The following is a 23807-nucleotide window of genomic DNA, read 5'->3' as shown; positions in this document are numbered from 1 at the left end:
AATTACTTAGGTCAGCACCTTTTTCCCCCATCCCCTTCAGTGACACTGTTTCATATGTTTGTAATACATTTAAATTATCTTGTAATAGTCTACATTCCATTTTAAGTTATCCCCATATCCTAAATGCTTGTTTAAAACATTGCATGAATTGAAGTTCACTTTTTGTTATGGGAAGTGTTTTGGGTTTTGACAATGCAAAATGTCACTTAGCATTACCTTTCAGTATCATAGATACTATAGCATTTCTGTCATTACAATACTATACAGAAGTTTCACCACTTTAACAATTCTCCTGTATTTTACCAATTCAAACAGAAAACCACAAACATGTATAAACATGTACACATACACACACACATCCCTGGTAAACACTGGTATCATTCCTTTTATCACTGAATAGTATCCCAATGTAGAAATGTAAAACATTTTGTTAATGTATTCTACTATTTAAAGAGTATCTTGGCTGCTCCATTTTTTCATGATTATGAATAAAGCTTCTATAAAAACTCATGCGTATTTTTGCATAGATATGTTTTCAGATCAGTTGGGTAAATACCTAGGAGTGCAGTTGCTGAATTGCATATTAATACTCCATTTAGCTTTGCAAGAAAGTGCCATACTCTCTTCCAAAGTGTCTGTACCATTTTTCATTCTCATCAGCAAAAATGAATGTTCCTGATGCTATGCATCCTTACTAGCAATTGATATTGTCAGGTTTCTATGGATGTATGTCATTCTAATGGGTGTGAAGTGGTATCACATTGCCATTTCAATTTGTATTTCCCTAATTACAAATGATGTTGAGCACATTTTCATATGCTTATTTTTCTATTGTATATCTTCTTTGGTGAGGTATCCATTCAGATCTTTTGCGTATTTTTCAGTTGGGTTGTTGTTTTCTTACGGTTGAGTTTCAAGATCTTTTGAGTATTTTGGACAATGACTTTATAAAAAGATATGTGGTTTGCAAATATTTTCCTCATAGTCTGTGATTTGACTTTTTATTCTTAAATAACTCATTTTAATTTTAAAATTCATTTTAACATATTAATAAGATAAATGTGATAACTACCTTTTATGCTATTGACTATCGTGTTCTCCATTTTAGCAAAGTGATGTTATTATTGGCAATGCATGCAAATACAGTGACAGTTGCTGTAATTTTTAAGTATCTTCCAGGTTTCTGGAAGACCTTTAATCAACTTAGTCTAGTATAATAGTGGCTAGCATTGGAAAACCTTGATAACAACCATAAGTTCAAGCAATGTTTTCAGCACTTTTTTGTGTGTGCTAAGCACTTAGGATATATCAGTGATCAAAATAACATGAATATCATTCTCACAAAGTAGCAATGGAATAGGGAAGAAAGTAAATAAGCAGTCACAATATGAACTAATGCAGATGCTCAGAGAAGATGAGAGGCAGCTTTTATTTACCCCACACTATAGCTGTCAGCATCTAATGAAGTAAATGGAAACAAGAGGTAGAGAAAGAGCTGAGAAGCAAAATGAGAAACTAAGTCCACCTAGAGCTTAGGAAGACCAAGAGGGATAAAAGGACAAGGGACGAAGTAGTGTTATTGGTGTCCAAGATTATAGTCACCTGGGGGAAGCTTGATCTGTAGTGGAACAGTTTGGTGGCAGCTGGAACCATAGAAGAGATGCAGGTGTACACCAGTGATGTCACTAGAGGCAGGGAGAGAGAGGAGGAAGAAATACTCTAGCTTCTCTCTTATTCCAGGCTCCAGTCTTCCGTGAGACCTTTCTGCTCGCTGATCCCTGCCAAAGCCAGCAGACACAATAGCTTAAGAGTCTGTAGGGGTGAGCCTCCCTGAAATGCAAAATGGAGCAGAAGCAGGGAGAATGAATGGGCCGAGGGTTTGCCCCCATACTTAGTATTGTACAACTTAGTTTTTAAAGAAGTATAATTTTTAGTGATGATCAATAGAAAAATAAAATTCTATAAGCTTACCATTCTAATTTCATCCCTCCTCCATTATTTTCTCCTACATTCCCAAACTCTACTGGCCAACTAAACTGTCTTCTAGCATAATGGCAAGAGAGAGAATGACCAGTGGTTATTTAACAGTTACTATTTGTCAGGCACTGGGTAAGATGCTTTATATGAACCAACACAATTACTCTATGGAGTAACCTTAGATCTGAGTAAGTTGGTTTAGTTACATTCCAAGGTTCCATAGATGCTACGTGAAAAATTTGAGAGCAAACTGGATGTGTTCAATTTCAGAGCCCAGGCTTCACATGATACGTGCAGACCTTATATGATTCAGGAAGCGTGAGATTTAATCATTACTTCAAAATCATACAAAATATATTCAAATTCTAATAATGTCCTTTAAAAAAAGAAAGAGACCAAGTGTGGTGGCTCATGCCTGTAATCCCAGCACTTTGGGAGGCCGAGGCAGGCAGATCAGGAGATCGAGATCAGGAGATGGAGACCATCCTGGCTAACACGGTGAAACCCCGTCTCTACTACAAATACAAAAAATTAGCCAGGCATGGTGGCACATTCCTGCAGTCCCAGCTACTGGGGAGGCTGAGGTAGGAGAATCACTTGAACCCAGGAGCTGGAGGTTGCAGTGAGCCAAGATCATGCCACTGCACTCCAGCCTGGGCAACTAAGTGAGACTCAGTCTCAAAAAAGAAAGAAGGAAAGAGAAAGTACAATGTAGAGCATCTGATTAAAATAAGTACATTAAAAAATTCAAACAATATTTTTGGAAGTATTTACGTTACTGTAGCCAGGGCCATTTTTGTTACCAGATGCAGAGATCCTCATAGACTTGTTAAGGACAGAAAATGTCCTTGAACCACAGACACCATGGGAGTGATATATTCTCTTTGTCTTTTTTTCTGGACAACATGGTTTCACTTTAATTGTATTCTGGTTTGTGTGTATCTTCTCAATTGGCTTCTCCTACTGCCTCATAATTCCTAGACCTTATAAATGCGCTGTGATATCTCCTGCTCCTTATTTTCTGGCAAACTCAGCACATGTTCCTGAGATAGATACATTGTTATATCTTCACAGTTTTTCCAGGCCTTGGGTCCCTGGCCACCTAGAAATTGGCTGCATTTGTTTCATTTGCCCATTTCTGATCCCATAATCTCTGGAAAGATTTAGGGAGAAGTTAGAGATATAAGAGCCTGTGACAGAAAATATTTCTGCTGCTTCTTCATCAGTAATGGTGGAACAGAACCTGTTAGAAGCAGGGCAGTTGCTGAGACAACTTTAAGTAATATAGGTTCAGCTTTTGCCAAGAAATTATTCTATTCCCTAAATGTAATGATATTTGAAACTGGGAGCCATTTCAAATATATACCATATTTTGTATTATTGTATTTCAAATATATACCATATTATTGTGTATAACATATTTTGTATTATTCCCAGTGGTACTCTTCACTGGGAACATGTTTCCCCGACGTTTTCAGTATCTAGAGCTGTACTCCTTTCATTCCTTTGTTCACGGTCCCTTTCTCCATCTTCAGAGCCAGGAGTGTGGCATCTTCTAGTCTCTGTCCACTTCTGTTATCATTTGGTCTGTTCTCCATTCTATAGTCTAATCTGGCTTTGCTTCCCTTTTCTAAGGACACTTCTGATTGTGTTTAGAGGCCTCCTATATTATCCGGGATAATCTCACTGTCTCGATACCCTTATTTTAATCAAATCTGGAAAGGTTATTTCCCATCCCCCCCCCATAGGAGGTAACATTCACATGTCCAGGGATTAGGAGCTTGATATCCTTGGGGGGCCATTATACAACCTGCCATAACTTTTTTTTGGGGGGGGGTGGGTAGGATAGAGCTTCACTCTTGTTGCCCAGGCTAGAGTGCAGTAGTGAGATCTCAGCACACTGATACCTCCACCTCCTGGGTTCAAGCGATTCTCCTGCCTCAGCCTCACGAGTAGCTGGGATTACAGGCATGCACCACCACTCCTGGCTAAATTTGTATTTTCAGTAGACATGGAGTTTCTCCATGTTGGTCAGACTGGTCTCGAACTCCCGACATCAGGTGATCTGCCCGCCTTAGCCTCCCAAAGTGCTGGGATTACAGGCATGAGCCACCACACCCAGCCCCTACGATGACTTTTGTGCCTGTGTGTGTGTGCACGTGTGTGTATGTGTGTGCGTGTGTGTGTGACTGTGGACTGTGAACTACATATGAAATGCAATGACAATAATACAAAATATGGTATGTATTAAAGAGACAGGGGCCAGGCACGGTGGCTCATGCCTGTAATCCCAGCACTTTGGGAGGCTGAGGCAGATGGATCACCTGAGATCAGGAGTTTGAGATCAGCCTGACCAACATGGTGAAACTGCATCTCTACTAAAAATATAAAAATTAGCCAGGCATAGTGGTGCATGTCCGTAATCCCAGCTACTCGGGAGACTGAGGGAGAATCACTTGAACCTGAGATTCAGAGGCTGCAGTGAGCTGAGATTGCGCCACTTTACTCTAGCCTGGGCGTGAGACTCTGTCTCAAAAATAAATAGAGGGAGAAAGAGCTACAGAGGGAATATCTTTAGTTTTTGGAAAATATCCAAGGTTTGTTCTTTTCTTTCAAATTAGATTAAGGCCTTATAAAAGCTTCATCCTCAGCATGTGTGACCACTGGTTAGAGACAAATTACTGCAAGTGGTCACCTACTGGAAAACTGAAGGTTACCATAAAAGATCAGTGGGAAAGCTTGTGTATGGCATAGTGTTAATTTATTTTATACATCACAGGATTCAGCTTCTGAGCAGTAATAGATTTTATTACTCTTATTATAATGCATATTTAGAAGCTGAAAGATAAAAGCCAATGATGCCTACTAGTATTTTGTACTTTTTTAATATGTTGTAAAAGCTATGAATCTAAATTACATATGATGATGCTATTAATGTGTTGTCCATCATGAATATAGTTATACACCTGACTTTCAAAGTTGTTTTAGTAATCTGGATGGTGACTTTGCACTAACTTTGTACTATCTCTGGTCCAATAAAGAATTCCCTTTGTGACCAATGGAGCATAGTTGTGGCATGGTGAATTAAGATTTTGCTACAGCCTGTCACTGATGCAAGAGCAAAGTTAGAGGTCACAAATAGAAATTGATAAAAAGATAGGATTTTAATAACAAAAAATTACAACAAATGAAACAAATTAATCACAGATGTAGAGGCAAAATCATGATACAGTGATTCCTATTATTCCTAGAGGACATTCAGAAATAATAGAAATTGTTGTTTTCCTTTTTTTTGATAGATGTTGTTAATAATAATCGCTGCAATATTCAAACTTTTTCAAGTGTAAGAGCAAGGATTAACCCTGAGATGTTAAAATATAGGGATGTTCAAGGCATAAATTAAAGTTTAAAAATGGAAATAGTTTTATGAAAGAGTTGTTCAACAATTTTGACTACATAGAGAGTTACGGAGTAATATATGGAATTTTTTTTTAAATAGTAAATTAAGCAAACTGTAGTATTCCATTATGAAAGCCTTGCTGGAAAAAAAAATAGTGGTGTTTGACTTGAATTTCAACTTTTTTCCAGTGGAATAAAATAGATTGTTCAGGAGGATTTTTTTTTATGGAAAAGATAATTACATCTTAAAAGTAAGAGAACATGTTTGCAACTCAAAAGACCTAAGGCAGATGAAAAAGTAGAAGCTTAAATCTGACAAAATGGAAGATTAAGCAGAAGTTTAGAATGAAAGTCATACTTCTCTTTTCATTACAGTTATTTTTCTTACTTAATGGTACCCAGACTTAACTGATACAAATGCCACGTTTTGTTTGTTTGTTTGCTTTCCCTTCAACAAATGTAATATAAGGCTATCACTGGTTGAAGAGTTTTATTGTTCTCTTTGTTGTACTGTCATGCCCAGAGTAGCTTTACTTTACTCACAGAAACCTCAACTGATTTTTCAGGAATGCTTAGTCAGTGATAATACCCACACTAAATTTTAATTCACTTTTGAAAACTTTCTCAAACGATCTCATGACGTTTTCCCTAGTCATTTCTGGTAATTGTAGAAGAAGGCATCACAATTCAGTTCTTACAATAGTGCCCGTTAGCATCTTCTGCTTTTGTGGATCTCAGCATATCTGTGACAAACTATGTTATTACAGAGTTGTAACATGACTGTCATTTAGCAAGCCACAGGGAGGAAACTTAAAATACGTTTTTATAAAATATATTTAACTAAATTTTTTTTTTTTTTTTTTTTTTGAGACGGAGTCTCGCTCTGTCGCCCAGGCTGGAGTGCAGTGGCGCGATCTCGGCTCACTGCAAGCTCCACCTCCCGGGTTCACGCCATTCTCCTGCCTCGGCCTCCCGAGTAGCTGGGACTACAGGCACCCGCTACCACGCCCGGCTAATTTTTTGTATTTTTAGTAGAGACGGGGTTTCACCATGTTGGCCAGGATGGTCTCGATCTCCTGACCTCGTGATCCGCCCACCTCGGCCTCCCAAAGTGCTGGGATTACAGGCGTGAGCCACCGCGCCCGGCCTAAATTTTGTTGATTGACATTACACATAGGGTAACAGCACAAATTTTTAGTGGTAAAATAGTCATGCAGGTATCACTTTTGCAATTACTAGTGTATCCATTTTCTACATAGGAGACAGATAATTGCTGAAATGAACTAGAAGGCTTGCCTTCATGACATCTTCATTATTTGGGCTTTATATTTAACTATTCAAGAGACATCTTGAATTAGTAAATTGTATATTATTCCAGAGTAAAAGTCATCGTTCTTTAAGATAACTGTGTATATTCACTTTTTTGTTGCATCAACACTGATTTGCGATAAATACAGAAATGCAGTAGTTCTATGTATCTACAGGATGTTTCAGGAGACATAGAGACCACAAATGTTCTGTGAGAGAAACACACAGGACTCCCACCTGGTCATCCTTAGAGTGCTGGTTATACTCAGCCTCTGTGGTGTAAGATTATTGAGACATCCTGCCCCTCAAAGCTCATTTAGGCCATATTTGCCAGCATAAATATACAGTCTCCTTTCAAATGCCTAGAAACCACATACAAAATGCATTTTATTTAATTGATTCACAAATAATACATGATTTTCTTTTCTTCTCACCTGACCTGTATGCATGTACAGTTTTGAAGCAAATTGGCTATTAACAAATTGGAGTAATAAACATTGTATAGTCAACAGTGTAGGGAAGGGATATTTCTAGACTACCTGTGGGTGTGTGAGATTATTTCTTCAGGTATTTTACATTGGTGATAACAGTAATAATAATAATAATCATAACAGTGATGTTTACTATTTTTGTTGAGTGTACTCTGCAGAGGACAGCATGATATTATACTCTTTTCCAAGAATTATCTCCTTTAATCGCCATAGCAGTAGGAGATAGGTACTGTTTTCTCTCTTCTACAAATAGAAAATGAAACACAGACAGCTTAAGCGAAGTTACCCATGCTACCCAGCCAGAAAGTAGCACAGGTAGACCTTGAATCCTGAATCTGGATTTAGACAATGGACTGCAACTGGAGTATACTGAATGACAGTACTCTCATTTTTTTTTTTTCAGGTTATGCTGCCATATTTTCAAAGAATTGCTAATGTGTTTTAGATAATTTTTAAAGTGCAAAATACAAAATATGTCACATTTGCTGGCTAAGTGGACTGTCAGTCATAGGTGGACTTTGCAAGTACTGATAAGGAATGAGATTGCAGAGGCAATAAATACAAATCCCAGGGACATCACACAAGATATGGTATGCAGTTGCATTTCCTTCTGCTTCTGTTTAAAAATTATTTTATGGTACCAAATACTGCAGAGATAACGAAGTCAAGATATGAAGACTGGCTGACTTCCTGGCAGATTTATCCTAAAGAAAAATTGAAACTGAGATGACAGTTGATGAAATATGCAATGTGTGATGTATCGGTCTTACTCTAAATTCTAGAATTGCTTTTTCCATTTATTTTGTCAGCATTCAGAGCTCTCAACAAATTCAAAACTTAACCCAGGACACTTAAAAAAAAACAGAGTTGAAATATAAGATTACACATACATGCTATCATGGGAACATCACAGCAAAGTTGCTGTGTAGACATTAGAAGTAGAACACCACACCCAAAAGGCCGAAACTGATAGTGAGATAACAGCTTAGAGGCTTCTCTCTTATTTACCAGACTGGGCTCCCAGCTTGTCCCTCCATTTCCTTTAAATGAACTGATATGGTTTGGCTGTGTCTGCACTCAAATCTCACCTTGAACTGTAATAATTCCGTGTGTCAAGGGCAGGTGGAGATAGCTGAATCATGGAGGTGGTTTCCTCCATACTGTTCTCATGATAGTGAATAAGTCTCATGAGAGCTAATGGTTTTATAAATGAATGTTCCCCTGCACAAGCTCTCTTGCCTGCCACCATGTAACATATGACTTTGCTCCTCATTCACCTTCCACCGTGATTGTGAGACCTCCCCAGCCATGTGAGTCAATTAAACCTCCTTCCTTTATAAATTACCCAGTCTCAGGTATGCCCTTATTAGCAGTGTGAGAACCCTGACTAATACATGGACCACTGAGGCATTTGCCTGGGAGCTTACAGTGACTCACAGCCTATTCTCTTACATATACTACTAGTTGCCACACTTGCACTCTCTCTCTCTCTCTCTCTGCCTGACTCTTCATTCTTGCCTCATGTGACTCAGGGACAGTGGGCTGCCCTCCCAGCTCATTGCACCCTGCCCAGAATCTGTAAGTAAAAATCTTTGAACCTGTTTCCTATTGTGGTGCTATATAACCACTTTGTGTCTTCCCCCCGAAGAATCCGAGGCCAAGTTTTCCCCAGAATGCGAGAAAGAACACAAGGTTCAGGGACAAGGTAATGGTTATGGCATAAAGTGGGCATAGGTTAGACTAGAGCCACAAGACAATACAGTTGTCTTCCAGTATAAACTATTTTCCTGTTGAGAACTACCTTGTCATGGGTCAGACAATTAGGTATCAGTCTGCCCAGCAGGTAAAAGAAGTATCCTGGGGAAGGCACACTGTAGCCACCTATGTCCCACTCTTCTTGCTAGCCACTCCGGTGCTGGAACTCCAGTTTAGCTGGGGGCTCTTGAAACACACTATCACTACATTTCTCAAGTACAGTAGCTAAAACGTAGGGAATTGGGGTTGTGTTTCTATTTTCTCATCTACTTTCTCTTCTACATCTTTTTATCTTTTTTCAACTGTACTATTCTATTTTTCTTTATTCCTCTTTTTACCTTCTTTTCTTTTGCTACTAGACCATAGATTGCAGATACTGAGAACTAAATTTTGATGCAATTGAGAGACATACAGGAGCAGCTGAAATAGTTCCAGCTAGAGTTTAAATCAGAAAGAAAGAAGGTGTCTTAATAGTTTTGAAGGATCCTTTGTGGTTCTTTGAACTTGGGAAAGACCTATCAAGTTAACAGAATACAGGAAGAAAGGAGTATCAGAATTTTAATCTTGAATATCCCATTTATTTGCCATGTATTTTTCTCATGGACTGTTTCCTCATCTGTAATTAATATTCCATAGCAATGTCATAATTACTAAATTGAGTGATGTGTATCAATTGTCTGATTCAGTTCATGCTTCTTTAAAAACAAATCATATTTCCCCTTCCCTTACCATTAAAACAAATCCAGAAGTTAGCAAATTGGGAAGTTTAAATTTAAGTAGGTCTAATCATCTGTAATTGTTGTTATGAGAAGAAAATGCATGTTTCTTTTCTCTTAAAAAGTCACCTATACATATTTTAATAATTAGGTTAATACATCCCTCAACTGATTTTTGTTATTTTTGTTTTGTAAGGAAGAGTCTTTCCAAAGGAGTTTCAAAATCTAGTTTCATTGCAGAATGGGGCGATTTTCGCAACTTGTTGGATCCCATGCAATGTTGTGGCTTGGGTTATATTAATATTTCCTTACCAGCAGGGATTTTCCCACCGGAACAGTGCATGGTTTCTTTCCCAGTATAAGGACTGGTTGATTATTATTCTAGCTGCAACCAGAGCTGGAAAATTAGGCAGCAAAGTGTTTTATACACTTAGCCTGTCCCAATCAAGCAAGTGTGGTTAATTAGTTATTTCTCTATATCTGAAACATCTTCTATTAAGCTAAAGTAGTCCTAAATATTCTACAAAGATGACTAACATGTCTTGGATATTGCATGCTTTTCAGACTTAGTAACCAACAGATACATAAAAATTAAAACCTTTTGAATAACTCTAGGTATACAGTATTACAATAAATCATGCAATAGCTATTGAGGAACATTGTACTGTTATGTTAGAGTTTACATATTAAGATAGTTTTCCTCTGTGTCCCCACCCAAATCTCATCTCGAATTGTAAACCCCATAATACCCACGTTTTGAGGGAGGGACTTGGTGGGAGGTGATTGGATCATGGGGACAGTTTCCCCCATGCTATTCTTGTGGTAGTGAGTTCTCACAAAATCTGATGGCTTCGTAAGTGTTTGACAGTTCCTTCTTCACATGATCTCTCTCACCTTCCACCAGGAAGGCCATGCCTGCTTCCCTTTCTGCCATGATTGTAAGTTTCCTGAAGCCTTTCCAGCCATGAAGAACTATGAATCAATTAAACCTCTTTTTAATATAAACCACCCAGTCCCAGTCAGTTCTTTATAGCAGTGTGAGAACAAACTGATATACATATCAACTTTAAATAATCATTCAGCTCATCCCTATAAGCTACAGTTGCATCTGCCGTTGTTTGTTGCTATCTACTTATTTTAATTTATAGTTTTAATGGAATGAAATTAAAAAGTAGAATATTATGCAGACATTAAAATGGTTGTAATGGCCAATAAGTAATGGCATGGAAAAAATATTTGATTTAAAGAGATAACGTAGAAAGAATACATTTTTATAAATATACAGCATTTACTATGAAAGATGTATACACAGGTAAAAACTCAAGAGAATTTTAAAATGCTAATATAAGTTTTTAATGCATGGCAGTTTAATCTGTTGGTACCTTTCAAAATATATTTAGCATTTTCTTTAATGTGTTTGCTTCAAAAATAAAATATACTAAATTTGAGGAATTTCTTACATTTCTGTGCATTTGATCTGAAAATAGTGAATTTCGCTTGTAAACCCGTCTATAAATTAAGAGGGCATAGGCTTTGAATGAGAGCCCAAAATATTTCCATTGAGCTGGGAGCATGGATTTATGTCCGGAATTGGTGGGTTCTTGGTCTCACTGACTTAAAGAATGAAGCCTCGGACCCTCGTCGTGAGTGTTACAGCTCTTAAGGTGGCGCGTCTGGAGTTTATTCCTTCTGATGTTCGGATGTGTTCGGAGTTTCTTCCTTCTGGTGGGTTCGTGGTCTGGCTAGCTCAGGAGTGAAGCTGCAGACCTTCGCGGTGAGTGTTACAGCTCTTAAGGCGGTGCTTCTGGAGTTGTTCGTTCCTCCCGGTGGGCTCGTGGTCTCGCTGGTTTCAGGAGTGAAGCTGCAGACCTTCCTGGTGAGTGTTACAGCTCATAAAGGCAGTGTGGACCCAAAGAGTGAACAGTAGCAAGATTTATTGCAAAGAGCGAAAGAACAAAGCTTCCACAGTGTGGAAGTGAACCCAGGCGGGTTGCCACTGCTGGCTCGGGCAGCCTGCTTTTATTTTCTTATCTGGCCCCACCCACGTCCTGCTGATTGGTAGAGCCCAGTGGTCTGTTTTGACAGGGCACTGATTGGTGCGTTTATTTATTTATTTTTTTTTTTTAGACGGAGTCTCGCTCTGTCACCCAGGCTGGAGTGCGGTGGCGCGATCTCGGCTCACTGCAAGCTCCGCCTCCCGGGTTCACGCCATTCTCCTGCCTCAGCCTCTCCGAGTAGCTGGGACTACAGGCGCCCGCCAACACACCTGGCTAATTTTTTGTATTTTTAGTAGAGACGGGGTTTCACCGTGGTCTCGATCTCCTGACCTCGTGATCCGCCCGCCTCGGCCTCCCAAAGTGCTGGGATTACAAGCGTGAGCCACCACGCCCGGTGCGTTTATAATCCCTGACCTAGACGCAAAGGTTCTCCACGTCCCCACCAGATTAGTTAGATACAGAGTATGGACACAAAAGTTCTCCAAGGCCCCTCCAGAGTAGCTAGATACAGAGTGTCAATTGGTGCATTCACAAACCCTGAGCTAGACACAGGGTGCTAATTGGTGTATTTACAAACCTTGAGCTAGATACAGAGTGCTGATTGGTGTATTTACAATCCCTGAGCTAGACATAAAGATTCTCCACATCCCCACCAGACTCAGGAGCCCAGCTGGCTTCACCCAGTGGATCCCGCACTGGGGCTGCAGGTGGAGCTGCCTGCCAGTCCTGCGCCCTGCGCGCTGTCGATGGGACTGGGCGCCGTGGACCAGCGGGTGGCGCTGGTCGGGGAGGCTCTGGCCGCACAGGAGCCCATGGAGAGAGTGGGAGGCTCAGGCATGGCGGGCTACAGGTCCCAAGCCCTGCCCGGCGAGCTAAGGCCTAGGTGAGAAATCGAGCGCAGCGCCGGTGGGCTGGCACTGCTGGGGGCCTCAGTACACCCTCCGCAGCCGCTGGCCCGGGTGCTAAGCCCCTCATTGCCCGGGCAGGCAGGGCCTGCTGGCTGCTCCGAGTGGCGCCCGCCAAGCCCGCGCCCACCCGGAAGTCCAGCTGGCCCGCAAACGCCGCACGCAGCCCTGGTTCCCGCGCACGCAGCCCTGGTTCCCGCGCACGCAGCCCTGGTTCCCGCGCACGCAGCCCTGGTTCCCGCGCACGCAGCCCTGGTTCCCGCTCGCGCCTCTCCCTCCACACCTCCCTGCAAGCTGAGGGAGCCCGCTCTGGCCTTGGCCGGCCCAGAAAGGGGTTCCAACAGTGCAGCGGTGGGCTGAAGGGCTCCTCAAGTGCCGCCAAAGTGGGAGACCAGGCAGAGGAGGCGCCAAGAGCGACCGAGGGCTCAGATTTAAGGTAATATATTTTAAGTCCAATATTTTTGTTGTCAGAACTTTTTAAACTTCTATTTGGTTACCAAGCAGGAGTCTGGATAACTGAGCTTTTAGGCAAATTGCATTCAATTTCTATTCTTAGATGTTTCTTGACATGATGATTAGAATAACAGCAATATAAAAATAAGACGCATTAGGAAGTAAAGACACAAATTCACTTGGGCTTATTAGGAGGGTCTCTCAGTAGAAGATTTTCCACGTATGTTTCCAAATAAAGTCACATCTGAGGCACTGTGGATCAGGATTTCAATATGTCTTTTTGGGGACACAATTCAATCGATAATACTTTAGAAAGTAAAAGACATAGTAAGAGGAAATTTTAAAAATACTTATGTTTTGTTTACTGCAAAATAGAGGTGAACCAAAAGTGAAGTGAGAGTTTGAGCATGTATGGTTTAGGTTACAGCAGACAACACTCCCACCACCCTCATAAAGAAGTACCTTCTCGTGCTAATAATATTACGATGGAGGAGGGGGGAAACTACGTTCAAGGAAAAACAACACATTGTAGGAAGATCTGAGACACGTGTAAAACGGTTTAGGTCATAGGCCAAGAAGGAAGACAGGAGGGGAAGAAATTTGTATGCCCCAAAGTATTAGCCTGTGGGCGTAAGATCTTGTAGCCCACTGTTGTCCTAGTACTTTTCTCTGTGATGTTGGAATTTTCTAGTTTTGTCAGTATTATTTCCAGGAGACAGAAAAGTGGCCAAAACTAATTTTTCTGATACCTATGTAAGTTGTCTTGGGATCAGTGTGGTTGTAAGACTTTGGCGTGGACTGGTCTTCCTGGCATTAATATTCCCGGCTTGCCAGGGCTTGCTAGGCCTATCCAAAGGGCATTAAGAGTATTCAGTAGAACTATTATCCAGTAAACACAGTTCAGTGGAACTTCAATTGGTGTATCAGCTAAAAAGAAATTATTATTTATAAAGATGTAAATATTTTTAACATTTTCTATATAACATCTTATATTTCAACACTGGAGACACTAATTATGTTTATGAAGACTTTAATATGACTAAGAAGCATAAAAGTATCTGGTAGAATAATTGAATGTCACAGGGTAAATAAAAAGGTGCAAATACATCAGTAGGAAACTTCTTATAAATTTGATTTAATGTTTTATAGATGATCAACTCTTAAGCTCTAATATTTTTGCCTGTATTATTAAGAAGTAAAGAAAATGGTAGTCTGCCATGCTAGAGTTTTAACATATAATGTGTGAATAATGTGGAGATTATTAAACGTAGAATTTTGTAAGAAAATATTTATTTACCAAACTTAAAAGGTTATATAGCATTCTTAACTTAAAATAATGATTGCGATTTCTTTTTGTAGATCTTTTCTTTCTCTTATGTCATCCCACAAACATATATTCTTAGTATTAACAGTTAAAGACACTAAATCAAAAATATTTATTTTTTCCAGCTTTTAATTTATTTTTTTATTTTTTGAGACGGAGTCTCGCTCTGTCTCCCAGGCTGGAGTGCAGTGGCGAGATCTCGGCTCACTGAAAGCTCCGCCTCCTGGGTTCACGCCATTCTCCTGCCTCAGCCTCCCGAGTAGCGAGTAGCTGGTACTACAGGCGCCCACCACCATGCCCCGCTAATTTTTTGTATTTTTAGTAGAGACGGGGTTTCACCGTGTTAGCCAGGATGGTCTCGATTTCCTGACCTCGTGATCTGCCCACCTCGGCCTCCCAAAGTGCTGGGATTACAGGCGTGAGCCACCGTGCCCGGCCCCAGCTTTTTATTTTTGAGAAAGAATTGCTCTGTCTTGCAAGTTAAAGTCTGGTGGTGTAATCATAGCTGACCATAACTCTAAACTCCTGGACTCAAGAGCTCTTTCTGCCTCAGCCTCCCGAGTAGCTAGGACTACAGGAGTGTGCCACCATGCCTGGCAAATTTTAAAATGTTTTGCAGAGACAGAGTCTTGCTGTGTTGCCCAGGTTGTTCTCAAACTCCTTGAGTCAAGCAATCTTCCCGCCTCAGCCTTCTGTAGTACTGGGATTACAAGTGTAAGCCACTGTGGCTGGCCCTTTCCAGCTTTATTGAGGTATAACTGGTATATGAAAAATTGCATATAACTAATGTATACAATTTGGTGAGTTTGGACACATATATACAGTCGTGTTCCAGTCACAACAGTTGAGGTAATAAACATACCTATTACCTCCAAAAGTTTTCTTTTCTTCCTTTTTTGTGTTTTTTGGTTGTTGTTGTTTTGTTTTGTGGCAAGAACATTTAGCATGAGATCTACCCTCTTAATAAAAAAAAAGTGCTATTTCAATTTATACAATACCGTATTGTTAACTATAGGCAGTATGTGATACAGTAGATCTCTGGAATTTTCTCTTGTGTAGTGTGTCATTACGCCAGTTGAACAACTCCCCATATTTTCACCTAACCTCATCTCCTAGTGTCCACCATTCTGTTGTCTAACTTCTGTATATTTAGCTAGATGCCTCATGTAAGAGCAGTTATGAAATATCTGTCTTTCTTTGACTGACTGACTTTTAGCATAACTTCTTTCAGGTTTATCCATGTTCTTACAAATGGTCACCTTAAATTAAAAAATATTTATTACTAAAACAACAATCACAGAAAAAGAAAATACATCAGATTACTGCCAAAATTATTTAAAAATCATCCTTTCCAGAGGCAAAGCTTGTTCAGAATCATCCAGTGGGGAATATTTTCCCATAAAATGTAACTTGGAAAGAGCCAGTCTAAAATAACTCTATTTTAAACATTATTTCAACATATTTTAATGAAGCCCTATGAATTATGAAAATAGCCTTCTACTAATACTAATAATATGCCTGAATAAGACCTTGTAACTTGTTGCTTGCTAAACAACTTGTTTTCAGATGCTTCACAACTGATATTTGATATAGGTGAAGCAGAAATCATCTCGAGGAAATAGCACTGAACAGTAATGCCCTAAAACACACATTTGTTGTCTCCAAGCCACTGTTAAGGTCAGGACTGGAATAAAGAAAAACACAATGTATCATGAAATCTCAGGTTTGGTCCTACGTAATTTTCAGCCTGCTTTTGAATTTTTTTGTTTCAGCTAAGCTTTCTGGCCCCCAGATCTGCACCTGACCTTTGCCACCTCCTCATCATCCACTCTGGTCTGCACCCTCTTGACCACGTCTGAGTCTACTTTGGGGCTGGATGTCTGCTTCAGCATTAGGAAATGGACACATCTACAGAATCTCTCATGGCAACACACCAGGTAATTTTCTGGGCAATTTTATACTTTTATAAGAATGAAAGATGTTTTGATTCCAAAACATTCTGTCCTGTTCTCTAATCATTTTAGTCTTTTAAAGTATATTGTCTTGGAATGGTTAAGATGTTTTGCCCATCAATTTCTTTGTAACCCAACAATTTATAACAATATTTCTAAATTTCCAGAAAAATGCTATTGCATTCTTTCTTTTCTGCAGTTCCTCACCATTGTCACAGAGCCTATGTTGGGGAATTTAGTCAGAGATTGTCACACAAGATTTCCTTTAGAATCACCTGGGAAACTTTCAAAAATTCCAGAGGCCTGGTATCACTCCCAGAAATATGATGTAATTGGTCAGCACAGACTTAGACATCAATAATTTTTAAAGATTCCAGGTGATTCTCCCATGCAGACGGAGATGAGAAACACTGAATTAGATCATTTCCAGAAGCCACAGAATAAAATGTAAACTCTGCTTCCATTCTTTAGGTATTGTAAGCTTTGTCCTTTCAACAAGTTATATTACTAAAAATCAACAAACTGAACTCACTATGAATGTGTACTCACAGAGTTGTGGCTCCTGATTCTATTTAAAGTATGTTAAAGTAAAAGCAGTTAGAATGTGAAATTTTTTTCCCTTGACTGTGCTAAAGAAATATTGGTGAGGAATGTTGTGGCTCATTTTTTGTTCTTCCGACATTTTATTTTGTAAAAATTTAAATATTTAATCATGCTATTCAGTCCCCCAAATAGGGGAATACGTTTTAAGTCTTTTAGTAAGGTTTTATAACTTTAAACATAAAGATACTACATATTATGTATTAGGTTTATTTTAACATTTAACAGATATTTGTGACTATTATGAGTATGAAAATGTAATAAATTATTACAAGTTCCAATCAGTTATGCTGATGTGGAATATTTTCAAGTGTTGATCTTGTACCCAGTTATCTTATCCAATAATCTATACTTTCAGTGAACTCTAATTTATTTCTTGTAAGATAATATTATAAAATGACAAATTTGTAACCCTTCCAGTCGCTGATTTCCAATATTTATATCTCCTTTTATTTTTGATTTTTCTTGTTCTTCAAAACTAAGACTTGGCGTATATTTTAAATAAATATGGTGATAATGAATGGAGAGGTTATTGTTGGTAACTATTCATCTGTTCCCTCTTTTATTTATTTACTTTTAATTTCTTTCTTTCTTTTTTTTTTTTTTTTTTTAAGTCAAAGTCTCACTCTTTTGCCCAGACTAGAGTGCGGTGGTGCACTCATAGCTTAATGCAACCTCCACCTTCTGTGCTTAACTGCTCCTCCCAAGCATGCGCCACCACACTTGGCTAATTCTTTCTTTCTTTCTTTCTTTTTTTTTTTTTGGAAAGATGGGGTTTTGCCACATTGCCCAGGTTGGTCTCCAACTTCTGAGCCTGAACTCAAGCAATCCGCTCACCTCTGCCTCCCAAAGTGTTGAGATTACAGTTGTGAGCCGCCACTGAGCCTTGCCTATTTCCTCTTTTAATCAGTGACTTGATTTTTAAAATGAGCAATTCAAAATTCTCCAAATATCTCATTTGCGTTAAGGGCAACTGACCTAAACTCCGCTTCGAAGTTTTAAATTTTATTGTTCAAGAGTAATAATGACCGGTTCAATGATACAGGCCTCAGCCAGTCATCATACAGCATAACCCTTAGGCAAAATGAAGGATATAAATTGAATATATGAACTAAGATGAGGCTAAGAGACGTGGACAATGACTTGCTGGAGGATTTTGGAAATGAAGTTTCTTCTCTCTTAAAAGACATCCACCAAAAGAGATAGGTTTCCTTTTTCCTGATGTAGGGGTCAGATGTCTGACATACTTTAGCCACTTTAACATCACGAAAAAAAAAAAAATTGAGGCTGGCAATGAAGCAAGCACAGAGTGAATTTCAATAAATTATATTGGACAGAATTACTGAAAAACAAGAGATAGGGTGACTAGATCAAGCCAATCTTGAAGGCTGACTTATATCTGGTCTTCTAGTTTTGTGAGCCAAAAATTTTTCTTAACATGTAAGAAAGTTTATAAGGTAGAATGTCAAGGACAACAGAAGGTTAAAAAACCTAAAGTAATGGTCTTGTTTTTAGCAAAAATCTAGGCATTGATAAGGTTTAGAAATTTATAAAGGAGATCAAATAGGGGAATATGTCTTAAGAATTTAGATATAATCACTCAAATAAAAAATTGCCTCACAATTCCAACTTTCAAGTTATCAGGAAAGAAATAATGACAAAAATCTAACTAATGAAAGGCAGGTAAGGAGGGGAAAAATAAACAAAAACAATATGCAGTAATAGAAAAATGCAAATTAACCTTCTATTGCACTTTTGTGAAAATAAATGAGCTTAAAACTCAGTAGCTTGAACAGAATCTGAAGAACTGAAAATACATCTACTACTACTATATAAAAATACAAAAGTTGTTTTTGGAGTGTAAAGATAATGGGTAATTTTTCTTGAGAAAATGAGGGTTTATTGCTTGGCTTTCTTGCATGATGTATTAGTATCACACTCACATTTTCATCCATACTTATCTAGTTATCAATATATAATAACTAACAAGAAATGCTATTTTTCATTTTGAGATGGGCATATTTTTAACTGTGTACTTTTTAGAGAAAAACCATTATTTTTTCACACATTTTCATAGTCATTTCACATTCAACAACAAAAAGGAGTAAATAAAACACTTAACATTTTAAAGTGCTTTTCATATTACTCTGTGTCATTAGAAATGAAAAAAAGTCTTTTCCATTACACTGATCTTCATCTTCCTGTTCTATATTCTGCTATGAGTGCTCTGTTTTTCAAATAAAATTTATGTGTTAAATAACAAATAAATGTTCCCCTGCTTTGTTACAGATTATATTACAGTTTAAATATGTTACATGTTTAATATTTTGTGTATGTTTATTATATGTAATATATGATTTATGTATACATATACTACAAATATATTAATGCTATTATATGACTAAATAGAAAAGCAAATTGTAGTATCATTCTTACTCAAGAATCTAGACATGCTGTCCTGGGAATATCTTTTCAGAGTAGGTGACATTAGAGCATAGAATTTAATATATTGAGGACATGGGCAAGACTGCCATTAATATATATGCTTAATTTGGTGCAAAGTCTCCCTTACTGTAATTCAAGCTCCATGAGGTCAGATTATGTTTATCTTTTATGCTACTCAATAGTCAGTGCCTAGCAAAGTGATTGGCTCTTAGTAAGTATCTATGATGGATACTTTTATGCATAACTTAACCAGTCTAAGAAATGTCCAGGTAGCTGGCAAAACATTATTTCTGAATGTGTCTGTGAAGGTGTTTCCAGAAATGATTAGCACTTTAAAAAACATTTTCACTTTTATTTTAAATACAGAGGGTACATGTGCAGATTTGTTACACGGGTATATGGCATGATGCCAAGGTTTGGAGTACAGATCCTGCCACCCAGGTAGTGAGCATAGTATCCAATAGGTAGCATTTCAACCAACACTCCCTCCTTCTCTCCCCCCTCTAGTAGTCCAGAGTGTCTGTTGTTTCATATTTATGCCCATGAGTACCTAATGTTTAGCTCCAACTTATAAGTGAGAATATATGGTATTTCCTTTTCTGTTTCTGTATTAATTCACTTAGGATTGTGGCCTCTAGCTGCATCCATGTTGCTGCAAAAGATGTTGTGTCATTCTTTTTTATGACCACATAATATTCCATGTTGTATCCTTTATCCAATCCAATCTAATGTTGATGGGCATCTAGGTTATGTCATGTCTTTGCTGTTGTGAATAGTGCTGCAATGAACACTATGAGTGCATGTGTCTTTATGGTGGAACTATTTATTTTATTTTGGGTATAACCTAGCAATGGAATTGCTGGATTCAATGGTAGCTCTGTTTTCTTTTCTTTGAGAAATCTCCAAACTGCTTTCCACAGTTGTTGAACTAATTTACATTCCAACCAACAGTGTATAAATGTTGCCTTTTCTCTGCAGCTTTACCAGCACCTGCTATTATTAGAGTTTGTAATAGCCATTCTGAGTAGTGTGAGATGGTATGTCATTGTGATTTTGATTTATATTTTTCTGATGTTTAATGATGATGAGCATTTTTTCATTGCTTTGCTGGCCACTAGCATGTCTTCTATATTAGTCCATTCTCACACTGCTAATGAAGACATACCCGAGACTGGGTAATTTATTAAAGGAAAAAAAAAAAAAGAGGTTTAACTGCTGCATAGTTCCACAATGCTGAGGAGGCCTCACAATCATGGAGGAAGGTGAAGGAGGAGCAAAACATGTCTTACCTGGCGGCAGGCAAGAGAGCATGCACACTGGAACTCTTCTGTATAAAACCATCAGATCTTGTGAGACTTATTCACTAACATGAGAACAGCATGGAAGAAAACCTGCCCCCATGATTCGATTATCTTCCACTGCATCCCTCCCACATGACATGGGGATTGCTACAATTTAAGGTGAGATTTGAGTGGGAACACAGAGCCAAACCATATCACCTTCTCTCAACATATAAAATCAATAAATGTGATGCACCACATAAACAGAATTAAAAACAAAACACATATGATTATCTCAATAGACACGAGAAAAGCTTCTGATAAAATCCAACATGTCTTCATGATAAAAACCCTTAACAGATTAGAGGCCTTAGAGGAACATATCTCAAAATAATAAGAGCCATCTGTGACAAATCCACAGCCAACATCATACTGAATAGGCAAAAGCTGGAACAATTCCCCTTGAGAACTGTAATAAGACAAGGATGCCCATTCTCATCACTCCTATTCAACATAGTATTGGAAGTCATAGCCAGAGCAATCAGGCAAGAGAAAAAAAAAAAAGACAACCAAATAGGAAAGGAAGTTATCAAACTATCTTCACTGACAATATGATTATATAACTGGAAAACCCTAAGACTTTGCCAAAAGACTCCTATAACTAATAAATGACTTCAGTGAAGTTTCACAATACAAAATCAATGTACAAAAGTCAGTCAGACTTCTGTAAGCAAGTAACTTTGAAGCTGAGAGCCAAATCAAGGACACAACTCCATTTACAGTAGCCACATAAAAAACTGAAATACCTAGGAATACAGCTAACTAAGGAGAGGAAATATCTCTATGAAGAGAACTACAGAAGACTGCTGAAATAAATCAGAGATGACACAAGTAAATAAAAGAAATTCCATGTTCATGGATTGGAAAAACTAATATTGTTAAAATGGCCACACTGCCCAAAGCAACTTACAGATTCAGTGCTATTCCTATCAAACTACCAACATCATTTTTGACAGAATTAGAAAAAACTATTCTAAAATTAACATGGAACTAAAAAAGGGCCCAAATAGCTAAAGCAATCCTCAGCAAAAAGAACAAAGCATCACATTACCTACTTCAAAGTAACTTTAAGGATACAGTAACCAAATCAGCATGGCACTGGTACAAAAACAGACACTTTGACCAAGGGAACAGAATGGGGAACCCAGAAATAAAGCCGCATACCTACAGCCATCTGACCATCAACAAAGCCAACAATACCAAGCAATGGGGAAAGGACTTTCTATGTAATAAATGGTGCTGAGATAACTGGCTAACCACATGCAGAAGAATGAACTGGGCCCCTTTCTTACACCATGTACAAAAATTAACTCAATGTGGATGAAATATTTAAGTGTAACACCTCAAACTGTAAAAATCCTGGAAGAAAACCTAGGAAATACCCTTTTTGACATCAGCTGCAGCCAATAATTTTTGGCTAAGTCCCGTAAAGCAATTGCAATAAAAGCAAAACGGACAAGTGGGAATCTAATTAGATGAAAGAGCTCCTGCGCAGCAAGAGAAGCTATCAACAGAGTAAACAGACAACCTACAGAAAATATTTGCTAACTATGCATTCAACAAAGGTCTGATGTCCAGAATCTATAGAGAACTTAAACAAATCAATAAGCAAAAAACAAATAACACCATTAAAAAATGAGCAAAGGACATGAACAGACACTTCTCAAAGAATTAGCATTTGAGTTAGTAAACTGAGTAGAGAAAATCTGCCCTCAGCAGCATGGGTGGGCATTATCCAATCTGTAGAAGGATTCAGTAGAACAAAAAGGCAGATGAGGGGCACATTCTCTCTTTCTCTTCTTGAGCTGGGACATCCATCTTCTCCTGCCCTTAGACACTGGAGCTCTTTTTTCTTGGGTCTTCAGACTAAGATTTACGCCAGTGACTGCCCCCCTCAGGTCTTTGGCCCTGGACTGAATTATACCACCAATTTGCCTTGGGTCTCCAGTATCTGAATAGCATAATAGGGGACTTCTCAGCCTTCATAATCATGCAAGCCAATTATCATTAATTTTCATATATATTCTGTTAGTGTTGTTGCTCTGGAGAACCCTAATATGGCACTCCATAAATATATGTTAAATAAGTGAATGAATACATGAAATAAGTAGAGTCTGGCTTTATCCTCAGTATAATTACAATATTCTATTTGGTCCAGATATGTAGATTTCTTTACAACAACAAATAATGAAATGTTGAAAATGAACATTAACAATTTAGATGGTATTTTCTAGAGAAATTCTGAAGAATTCTATGCACAGAAATAATAAAGGCTTCCAGATGTCACCACAAATGAAATCATCACCTCTCTGACTCTGGAAGTGATCCCAGAGAGTTGTGCACTTCTCTGTGGCCTCCATAATACTCTATGGACTTGGAAGCCCCTATTGTGGCATGAATATGACAGTTATGGCCAAGGGATGCTTAGGGTTTGATTCAAGGCTGTTAAGAGCAAAGAAGAAACAATAAAGTGTTGCTGTCTGCCTACCATGCCCCAGGGCGGCATAAGGGGCACTAGAGAATGAGACAAAGTGAAATAATTATTACTTATAAAACATAGTCTTTCTTAGTTTGGAGAGAAAATTCTAATAAGATTTCCAGTAGAACGGTCATATTGCCATTTCCTAGTTTCTACTTTTCTAACAGGAATGAGGCTACAAGAGCCAGACATAGGTAGAACAAAGCATCCAGAATTGTATTCTATTAGCCTTTCCGAAACTTGATTATTTGTTATTCTGTGTTTACTTGTCATTTGTGACAAGTGAAAGTCAGCTTTTGCATAGTGTCTAAATAACAGCAACCCAATTCCTCACCCATCATATATGTTAGAATCCAGTTACTCACAAAGGGAATTGGTCTGTGTGTTGTTGAATCACTGTATCACTGTGTCTGCGGGGGAAAGGAGTGTTCAGAACTTGCTGATCCACCACTTTGCTGATATCCAGCATTATTTTAAAAATAATACCAATGATGTCACTTACTATGTGACCTGGTAATGTGAGAAACATATACTTATTTTTACACAGGGCTGTTGTGGCTGTGAATTAATATTCTCTGTTTGTAAACAACAGAAATGAACTCTGACTAACCACCAGGAAAAACAAGAACAAAGCAGCCCTTCAGATTTCGATTTTGTGAACTAGTA

General features: G+C 38.4%; 1 long non-coding RNA gene across 2 annotated transcripts in view; it reads left to right on the top strand.

Annotated features, from left to right (window-relative positions):
* The window catches only part of LOC131380784 (uncharacterized), a 115814-nt gene that overhangs the window by 26010 nt on the left and 65997 nt on the right, over positions 1–23807 (top strand). The window contains exons 4-5 of one of the 2 annotated variants that reach the window (XR_009208976.1): positions 16098–16262; positions 16477–16999. This is a non-coding gene — a long non-coding RNA (uncharacterized LOC131380784). Of the gene's footprint in view, positions 1–16097; positions 16263–16476; positions 17000–23807 lie in introns of those variants that run through there. The other variant, XR_009208977.1, reaches the window with a different exon arrangement.

The sequence above is a fragment of the Hylobates moloch genome, unplaced genomic scaffold, assembly GCF_009828535.3.
Source record: "Hylobates moloch isolate HMO894 unplaced genomic scaffold, HMol_V3 SCAFFOLD_1, whole genome shotgun sequence".
Taxonomy (NCBI): Eukaryota; Metazoa; Chordata; class Mammalia; order Primates; family Hylobatidae; genus Hylobates; species Hylobates moloch.
Note: the sequence above shows the minus strand (reverse complement) of the source record. Positions and strands in the feature narration are given on the sequence as shown.